Source organism: Polypterus senegalus, chromosome 12 (genome assembly GCF_016835505.1).
Source record: "Polypterus senegalus isolate Bchr_013 chromosome 12, ASM1683550v1, whole genome shotgun sequence".
NCBI classification, from domain to species: domain Eukaryota; kingdom Metazoa; phylum Chordata; class Cladistia; order Polypteriformes; family Polypteridae; genus Polypterus; species Polypterus senegalus.
The window spans coordinates 125,343,028-125,351,952 of NC_053165.1; positions in this window are offsets into that span (position 1 = coordinate 125,343,028).

Consider the following 8,925-nt stretch of genomic DNA (forward strand, 5'->3'; position numbering starts at 1 on the left):
GGTGGGGGTCGATGTATCTTGATGGCCAAGGTCTTCAGGACCCTGAACAAATCTGAATCCTCATATGTAATATAATCTCTTGCATTTTGCTTTTTAGTTGTACTATTGCATTGTATTTCTGAGGTGGCAATGATAGATTGTCCATCTAGGTCTGTGAAGAAAATTCCCGTACTTCTGTTCAGTTCTGTGTATTGTATTGTATTGACCCCATTTTTTGACAGCCATTGCAAGCCAAACCTACCTGGAAAGGGATCTCTCTCTGAATTGCCTTTTCCAAAATTTCTTCCATTTTTTCTCTTCAAGAGTCTTTTTTGGGAGTTTTTTCTTGTCTTCTTAGGCTGGGCTCAAGGCTAGGCTCAAGGTTGGGGGGTTGTCAAAAAATAGGGCATGTTAAAGCCAATTCTGACACTCCTTGATTGTTCTGTATTTAGTGAGTGGTATAATCTATTCCTGTATTTTGCCTTGAGCACATTGAAGAGGATTACTTGTGCTCTGTTTTGTGTAGCTGGAAGGGGGTCTCTCTCTGAATTGCCTTTCTGAAGTCCTCTTCCATTTTTTTCCCTACAAGGTTTTTTTTTAGGGTGGAGAGTGTTTTTTTTGCTTTCTTAGGGAGTCAAAGCTGAAACGATCTTTCAGATGGACTAGTCTGATGTGTCTGTCTCAGGTAGTCTTTTGTTTTTGTTGAAACCTTGCCTATGGTCAGAACACAGTGTAGTGTTTTAATTTATAGCATATGTCAACCTGTATCATGCAAATGGCCAACTCTGCCTCTCAATCTCTTGCTTCTAATAGTATTGAAGGTATTATAGAATGCACAGAACATGAAGCCTGGCTTTTGTCTCTCCTGAGTGTTATGTTTGTAAATTAATTTAAAGGTGATTTAATCAGGCATTGCTCCTTCTGTACCTTGCAAGGCGCTTTTCTGTGTTTAAAGGTTGAAATGCCTCATTACACCTTGTTTTTTTTTTAGATGGCTGAAACACATTAATAACATTTTGAGAAATTTTGCAAACTTTAACTATATGATTTTCTTATTCCAAGAACTACAGCATTTCTTTTTTCCATCAGTATATTGTATATGCTTATGTTTTTATATTTCAGCGTCCATCCATCCATCCATTATCCAACCCGCTATATCCTAACTACAGGGTCACGGGGGTCTGCTGGGGTCAATCCCAACCAACACAGGGCGCAAGGCAGGAAACAAATTCCAGGTAGGGCGCCAGCCCACCGCAGTATTTCAGCATTATGTTTAGTATTTATTTCATGTGTATTTTTTAATACTGTATTCATTATTACTGTATGATGCTACAGGCTCATAATTGGGAGTGTGTTTAATAGGAGTAATTGAATTTAACTGAATAAGTTGTCTTTTTTTGTTAATTTTTTTCAAGTCATCTGATTACTTTAAACATCATGAAAAGAACCAATGTAAATGTTAAGACATAGTATTCTTTTTAAAACAGCTTTAACAAAAGTTATAGCTATAGCTGTTAACAAAAGAAAGATTATTTAGAGTAGTTGACAGTTGAAAGAGGAGATACATGAGATGAAGGGCATTTAGTCAGAACTGTTGGTGATTGTCATCACCACCCACTCTAAATCTCCCACAGCTGGTTCAATGATGGAGTTCATATTCTTTTGTATCTCCCAAATTAAATTTATTAGAACAAAACTGAACTTGGAAGAACTAAACTGTGAAAGGCATGCATTTGCAGATTATCTCTATAATATTTTATCCATACATAATTCTGTGCATTAGGATTTGTAGCAAAGCTGCAGCCCACGGCTTCAGAACAAACACCCACACTGGGAAAAAGTTGACTCACTAATTAACCTGACATGCACATTTTCCAGATTTTGAACAACATCAGAGCACACAGGAAACCCCTTTGGAAAGCAGAAGAACTTTAAATCTCCAACCAGAAAGTGATTGTTCTGGATTTAATGTAATATAGCATTACTAACCACTAAACCACCATTTAATTTGAGTAATACATAAATAAAGATAAGAAAAGTATTCCAAAAATGTCTTTATTTTAATTACATTCAGTTAAAACATTTTTATTACACTGCTTTCAATATGACTGAGAAATCAGGTCAGGTCAGGTAAATGAAGATAAAAAGAGTTTGCCTAGCATACTTCAGGTACAAGCTACTTAAAGCATGTAACATAGCAGATTATCACTTCCCCTACCCCATCCCCAATATCTGTTAAGATGAAACTTCTAGAAATCCAAAGGTAAATAAACAACTCTCAAATGAAAGGAAAAGTCTATTTTCCCAATTCCTCTTACATTTCTAATTTCATTCTATGCCACAGTAATAAATTCAATGAGCTAGCTTCTAAAATTTACAATTGTTACATTCTTACAACATTACCTTGTATTGAATATTCTTTTGCTCATCCAGCAATTTCTCAGCATGAACTATGATTCACAGTTCCTCCCCACGATATCATCATAGTCTTGTTGAAGCAAGGCAAATTCAAAAAGTTGGGTGAAGCATAGTTTAAAGTAATAAACCAAAGGAAGTGACTTCCCAGTTAAAAATACAATTTTTATCCTTTTGCATCGTCTGTCTGACAGCAGCTTGCTCCATCAGTGTCTCTATTGGACACTTTTCCAGAAAATGTTGTAAGATTCACTCCTCTGATCCTACACCTCTGGGCAAGTAAGTATAGTCATGTAGACATACAATATGGAGAGGAGACAACACTAAGGACAACATTCTTATGACACTGCTACATATTTCTCAGCTATGGACCATATCGTTGACCAAAGTAAGTTTTTATTGTGGTTTCATTAATAGTGAACAACATTACCTCAATGCCATTTTGTCATTGTACATGATAACTGACTGGCCCTAATTTCTAAATTATTTTTGCTGTTAGCTTAGCAGAATATGTGAATGGTGTTTGGAGAGAGGATCAAACTTTAACCAAACCCAGTCACCAACACCATATTTGACCACCTACCTATGCTTATTATAGGCCTCATTTTGTCTGGCTTTGGTCTCTACCCTGCTCTCCCTAATCTGGAGTTTGAGGAACTAAAAGTTTTGGTGTTTTTCTACAGATGAGTACCTAGCCCCAGCAGCAGTGATTTGGCATTTAAAGGGAGCTAGAATTTGCCTTCTGAGAGCCAACTTTGTTGAAGACTCACCAGTAACTTAATGTGATGCAGAGTTGATAGCTATCAGTAGCTGGTCCCAATCTTGATGGGAACAACCCACATGAAAGGCATCCATATTTTTCAGTTTCCCATTCACTTGCCCAGTTACGTTGAACTTTAAGTGGTAAACAGTCTTTTTACGCATGACCCTCCAGTCAGCCAGAGATGGTTGCATCACCAATCTCATAAACTGTAAACCTCTATCCAGTGCTTGATGTGGGCTATATTTTCCTGTTTTACTGCCTCCCAAGTCATATTTAAAGCCAGCTTGGAATGCACTGTGACTTTTCAAAACCCGGCATGTATTATTAATGTTATAACAGGCTGCTGTCTCCTGGTAAATGTTGTCATTCAAGCATAGAATCTAACTGGAAGCAGGACCCTCCCCCCACCCCTCTAATTTTGAGTTGAAAAAAACAAATCACACTCCTACGGTTTTAGACAACAACAGGTAAACAATTTATTCTTAATAATGGAGAAAATGTGATGAGACTTTGCATTTGAAAAACCTTCTCTCATTTGGTAAGTCTTCCAGTTCTTGTTTGTTCACAGCGGTGTACTGGAGGTGTTAGTCAAGTCAAGTCAAGCTGGGGAGCATGCACTGGTGCAGCACGTTGCCACACCCACTACACAATGAAACAACTCGGGATCCCAGTTGGCAGCCCCCCGAGGCAGACAGTCCAGTCCCATCCTCCGGAAATGGCCCTTTATCTGCTGCAGCCAGGGGTTACGTGGGCGACCCCTTGGCCTGGTTCAGCCACTTGGGCCCCCAACAATGAGGATCGCCGTAATGGCGTAACTGACGCTCCCTCACAACGCATGTAATGTGCCTCATTTGAGACTCTATGACCAAGCACTCATTCGACACCAACAGTACCCAAAGGTTTTCCGGACAAACACAGTACCAAAGGAGAACTGAACAGTGGAGGTGTTCAGCAGGGAAAATATGTGAGGTTTTGTGTTTTTGGCAGACTATACAGACATACTTCAATATGTCCCTCCTGATGCTGCATTCATGTATTCTCAGACCATTTGGGACTCCAAGTTGTGAAATATGACCTTCCCACTTCAGTGTGTTCATGTGGGTTTCTGGTTGGGCAATTTGGAAAAATGTTATTGGTCGCTGTTTATTTGTTACTTGGTCTGCAAAAAAGATTTCTTGCGGAAATAAAGAACAAAATTAAATGTATATCACCTTGCTCCTTACAATTCAACCAAAAAATGGCATTTCAGGCAGACTAGGTTATATATATATATATATATATATATATAAACTACTGACTAAGATGAAAGGTCATTGTTACTTCACAACTTGGACAATTCGGGCAGCTGTTGTGAGTTGTAATTCTGAATTTGTTGAGCTTTCACCTGGCATTTCTGACTTGTCAGCTCAGATTTACCATCCTTCCAAGAGCATGTAATTCATGAGGGTTTTCAATCTTCCCATGTGGCTCCTAAGAAGGCTGACATTAAAGGAAGTTAGGAATATTTGTCACCTCAAAGCATAGGTAGAATGCTGTGTTACAACACTCTCTGAAGTTCCTTGAAATGAATGACCATTTCTAACTGGTGAACTGCTCTTGATCTATTCCCTCAAGTACTAAAGGTAAGACAGACAACTTGGTTGACACCAAGGTAACACAAAATGTTACTGATCATTCCAGAACCCGGGAGGACCATTTCCATCAAATGCCAAAATTAAGTTTCTGCATTTTTCGGCCCAAAAGGAACTACTTGTAAATGAAAGAAGGAGCAGTGGAATGTACAGATGTGGATTCTCCAGGATGTGTACATCCATCTCCCAAGTAATGTTATGAAGTGCCAACAGAACAGAGGTTTTATCACTAGTTCTACATACCATTCCATCAGCCAGAAAAAGACTTTTAATCCTCCTTAAGCAGCTTACTGGTTGCTGTATTTTCTCCTACAAGCTGTGTGATATCAAGGTTAGGGTGTTTCTGTGCCCACACCTGCATCTTCTATAAAGTCTCTGCATCTTCACTGTACCACAAGGGATTGCATGGCTTTCATAGTGCTGAACTAAGCTCTTCCCTGATCATCCTTTTAGTTTGCAAACTAAAACTGGAATCTTCTTTACAAGGAAAGTTGTTAGGTTTATTTTTAAATCCCTTTATCATTGCCATCTATTTCTGTATTTGGGTGCTAAGCAACACATTAATGAAACGCATCAGATCAGCAGTTTTTAATGTCATACATGTCAAAATATGTCAACATATTCCACAAACCAAAGAATCTCTGAAGATGTGCAGGAATTTTCCAGTTTGGGAAAATACAGGTGAGCTACAGTGATGGGAGTAGCAGAATAGAATGGTGGTGCAGCGGCAGCTCTCTGCACAGAGATTGACGGATGAAGTGACTGAAATTACATGCTTAAACTCCTCCTAATCTGGTCCTGCATCTCCTCTTCCCATTGCTGATGCTATCTCAGGAAACACTCTACAAGCTTTTGCACCAAATGTCTCATCTGGCTCCTCATTCAGACATAAAATAAGAGGAGACCACAACACTCATGTGTCACTTCTATATACTAAACCTACTACTGTAATCCAAATTCACCAGAACCTATCTTGTCACAATTGGGTTCAATGCAGAATCCAGCACTGGATTAGATATAATTCTATTTTGGTGTATCTGCTTTTCCTTTTCACCATTATTTGGCGCTAGCTCAAAGTTTCTTGAAAAGTTAGATGTTAGGTTTCTTTTACCACCATTACAATATCAAAAAATGTCCATAGAACAGAAAAATAAATAGTGAGACAGGATAAAACAAAAGAGACCTATAAATAACTAACATTTACTAACCACTCATTTGAAATATAAAAGGAATGCTACAGAATAGTTTCTAAACACAGAGTAGAAGAATAAAAATTAAGACCATGAATTTTAAAAATCTTTCTACTTTCAGTAAACTTTACGTTTGACTTCCATTTAGTTTCAACTGATTTCAAAGCTGTTTTAAATTAAAATTATGTTAATTTTTCATAGCTTTTACATGCTATTCTTACAGTGTATGAACACACAAATGTACTTTAAGATGTATTATAATTATGAAGAATGTGATTAGAGTTAATTTATAACATTTTTGTTTAACTTTTAATTGAATTAATTTAAAACACAATATGCCAGTCATGTTCTGTTAATTATCTCAGTAAACTCAGTAAAATATAAATTCTTAATCTTGGCTGCCTTTAGGTTTAAGCTGATTAGTAAACTGATTGAGCTGTGTAAATTTAAATGTAAAGCTACTACAACAATAATCAGTTACACTCACTGGAAAACATGAGAGCTACTTTAATCATTTCACTAGAGATAAAAGGCATGATCTTGCTGTGGATGAAGTACTTTGGGTGAATGAATGGAAATTAATAGTTAGTACTAGGAGGTACAGTATTTCTATTTCTCAATAGGTGTCCCATCCAAAGTCACTTCACAATGTCACATTAAAATAATAACCCTAGAAAATTATATAATTAACTAGATTTTGAAAGGTTCTATAAGGTTGAAGCTGAAAGGATGGGAACATTAGATTCTGGTTGTTTGGTTTCAGCCAGGATCTGATCCCTGCCTTAAGTATGTTGTCATTTTTTGGAAATTTGAGTTCTTTTTTGAATTATTATTGTACATGTGTTTTTTGTTGTTTTGAATTTGTGTATTTAATTTTGGTTTGTTTAAATATTATTTAGTGTTTATATATTGTGCATATATGTTTCTTGTTTATATTGTTTGCATTCTGTGGGTAGAACCCCTAAAGGTGGGTCCAATAGGGTGTCATTGCTGGAGGACCACTCTTCAACCTATTTACTCTGTTTGAGGGTCAAAATCCTTCAGAGAGTCATTAAGTGTTGTGGAGACAGATTCATGGATTTGTAGGTGTTGTTTGAATTTTTGCTTATTTTGCATGATGTTTGGATTTTATTACTGAAATACAGATTGTATTTTTTTGTCATCAAATTTTTATTGATAAAATGAAAAGAGTGCAGTAAAAGGAAGCCAGCAATAACTGATTTTTGGGCTATGTAAGCCCCAGCCACCACCTATGATTGTTAACTAAACATAATCACAATTTAAAAAGTCGACAGGTAAACTGTGGCTAAGTATGAAAAAGAACAAGTAAAGGTGGACAGGAGAAACTGCTTTTCAGAGCAACCCCCAACCAGTTCTTTACTAACTGAACATCATAAAGCCAGTTGTGGATAGTAGAGCTGGAATAGTTGTTAATTAAAGATGTTGAATGTTTAGGTTAAGGCAGGAGATTTCCAGCAAGAGGCTAAAACCAACTTACATGTTGTGGATGCAGTCATTAAAACCTCCATTGGGAGAGAAAAAAGGAAAGTGAGGAAAAAGACGAAAGCTCTCAGAGTAGATGAACTTGAGGAGACAAAGGAATGGGGAGAGAAATAATGTTGGTGAAGGATTCAGGAACATAGTGCCAGAGAGCAGCAGCCGGAGAACATTCCCAGAATGTCTGTAAGGAAGGTGCCAGGAACTTTAAAAGGGCAAAGGTGACATAGTTCTAGTCTCATTAGATTATATCTCCGGGAGGTACGGAACAGTCAATAAGACAATTTAAATTGTGTATATGCTGCTGGTTTGAATTTTTATAGCAGTTTTTGATATTTAGAAAATGGTTTGCCACTCTGATGCAGAGAATCTGGAAAGATCTGTCCAATTAGACAGGATTGAGAGAGTTTAGAGGGAAGCTTCATGGAGGAGAGAGTAGACACCAGATACTGGTTTGGACTTAAGAGAAGCAAATGAATATGGAGGTGAATTGGAATTTGGGGGTTGCTCCACATGTCCTTAGCACAGACCATAGCTGCAAATATTAAAAGTAGAAAGTGGAAAGGATAGGATGTTTAAATTGAAGAGAAAGTCAGGCCCTATCTCATTAAATACAGTTTGCAGTACAAATGTACACCAAGAGTGTATATGACACTAATGGGAGGAGGAATGTGGATGGCCACCTTAGCACAAAACACATCCATTTTTCAACATGTCTCCACAAGATACAAAGGGGTCAATAATTTGAGAAATAAACTTTATTTTATTAGATAGAAATGGTAAGTTGAACAATGGGGGGGAAATATACTTTGTTTCTATGGGAAACCAGGAAGGAAAGTGGTGACGAGGAAAGACCAAACTCCAGTCTGGCATTAGAGTAAAGGCAAGGTGGATTGTTCAAAATCTGTAAGGAAGACACCCCCATCTGACCTGCCATGGATTACAGTAGAGTGCTTAACACGGAGACAATGGGTAATTGTTTTCCTAATGATACTGTACAATCAGTGTGTTGTTTTAATATAATAATTAAATGTGATTTGTTTTCTAGCAAAACTCACAATAAAATATATATTTTCTATAAAATTCAAGTTAACTTATCGTTGGCATATGGAACAGAATGTTTGTAGTTAGCCAGGTCAGGTCAAGTTGGGGAGCATGCACTGAAACAGTGTGTTGCCACACCCATCACACGATGAAACAGCTTAGGATCCTGGCTGGAAAAACACCCAGGCAGACACGTGGTCCAGTCCCACTCTCCAGAAATGACCCTCTCTCTGCTGCAGCCAGGTGTTAATTGGGTGTCCCCTTGGCCTGGTCCAGCCACTCGGGTCCTCAACAATGAGGATCCTGCGAGCTGGATCATCTTTGGGGAATCGTGCCACATGGCTGTAGTGCCATAACTGACCATCCCACACAATGCAGGCAATGTGCCTTATTTGGGACTCCATGA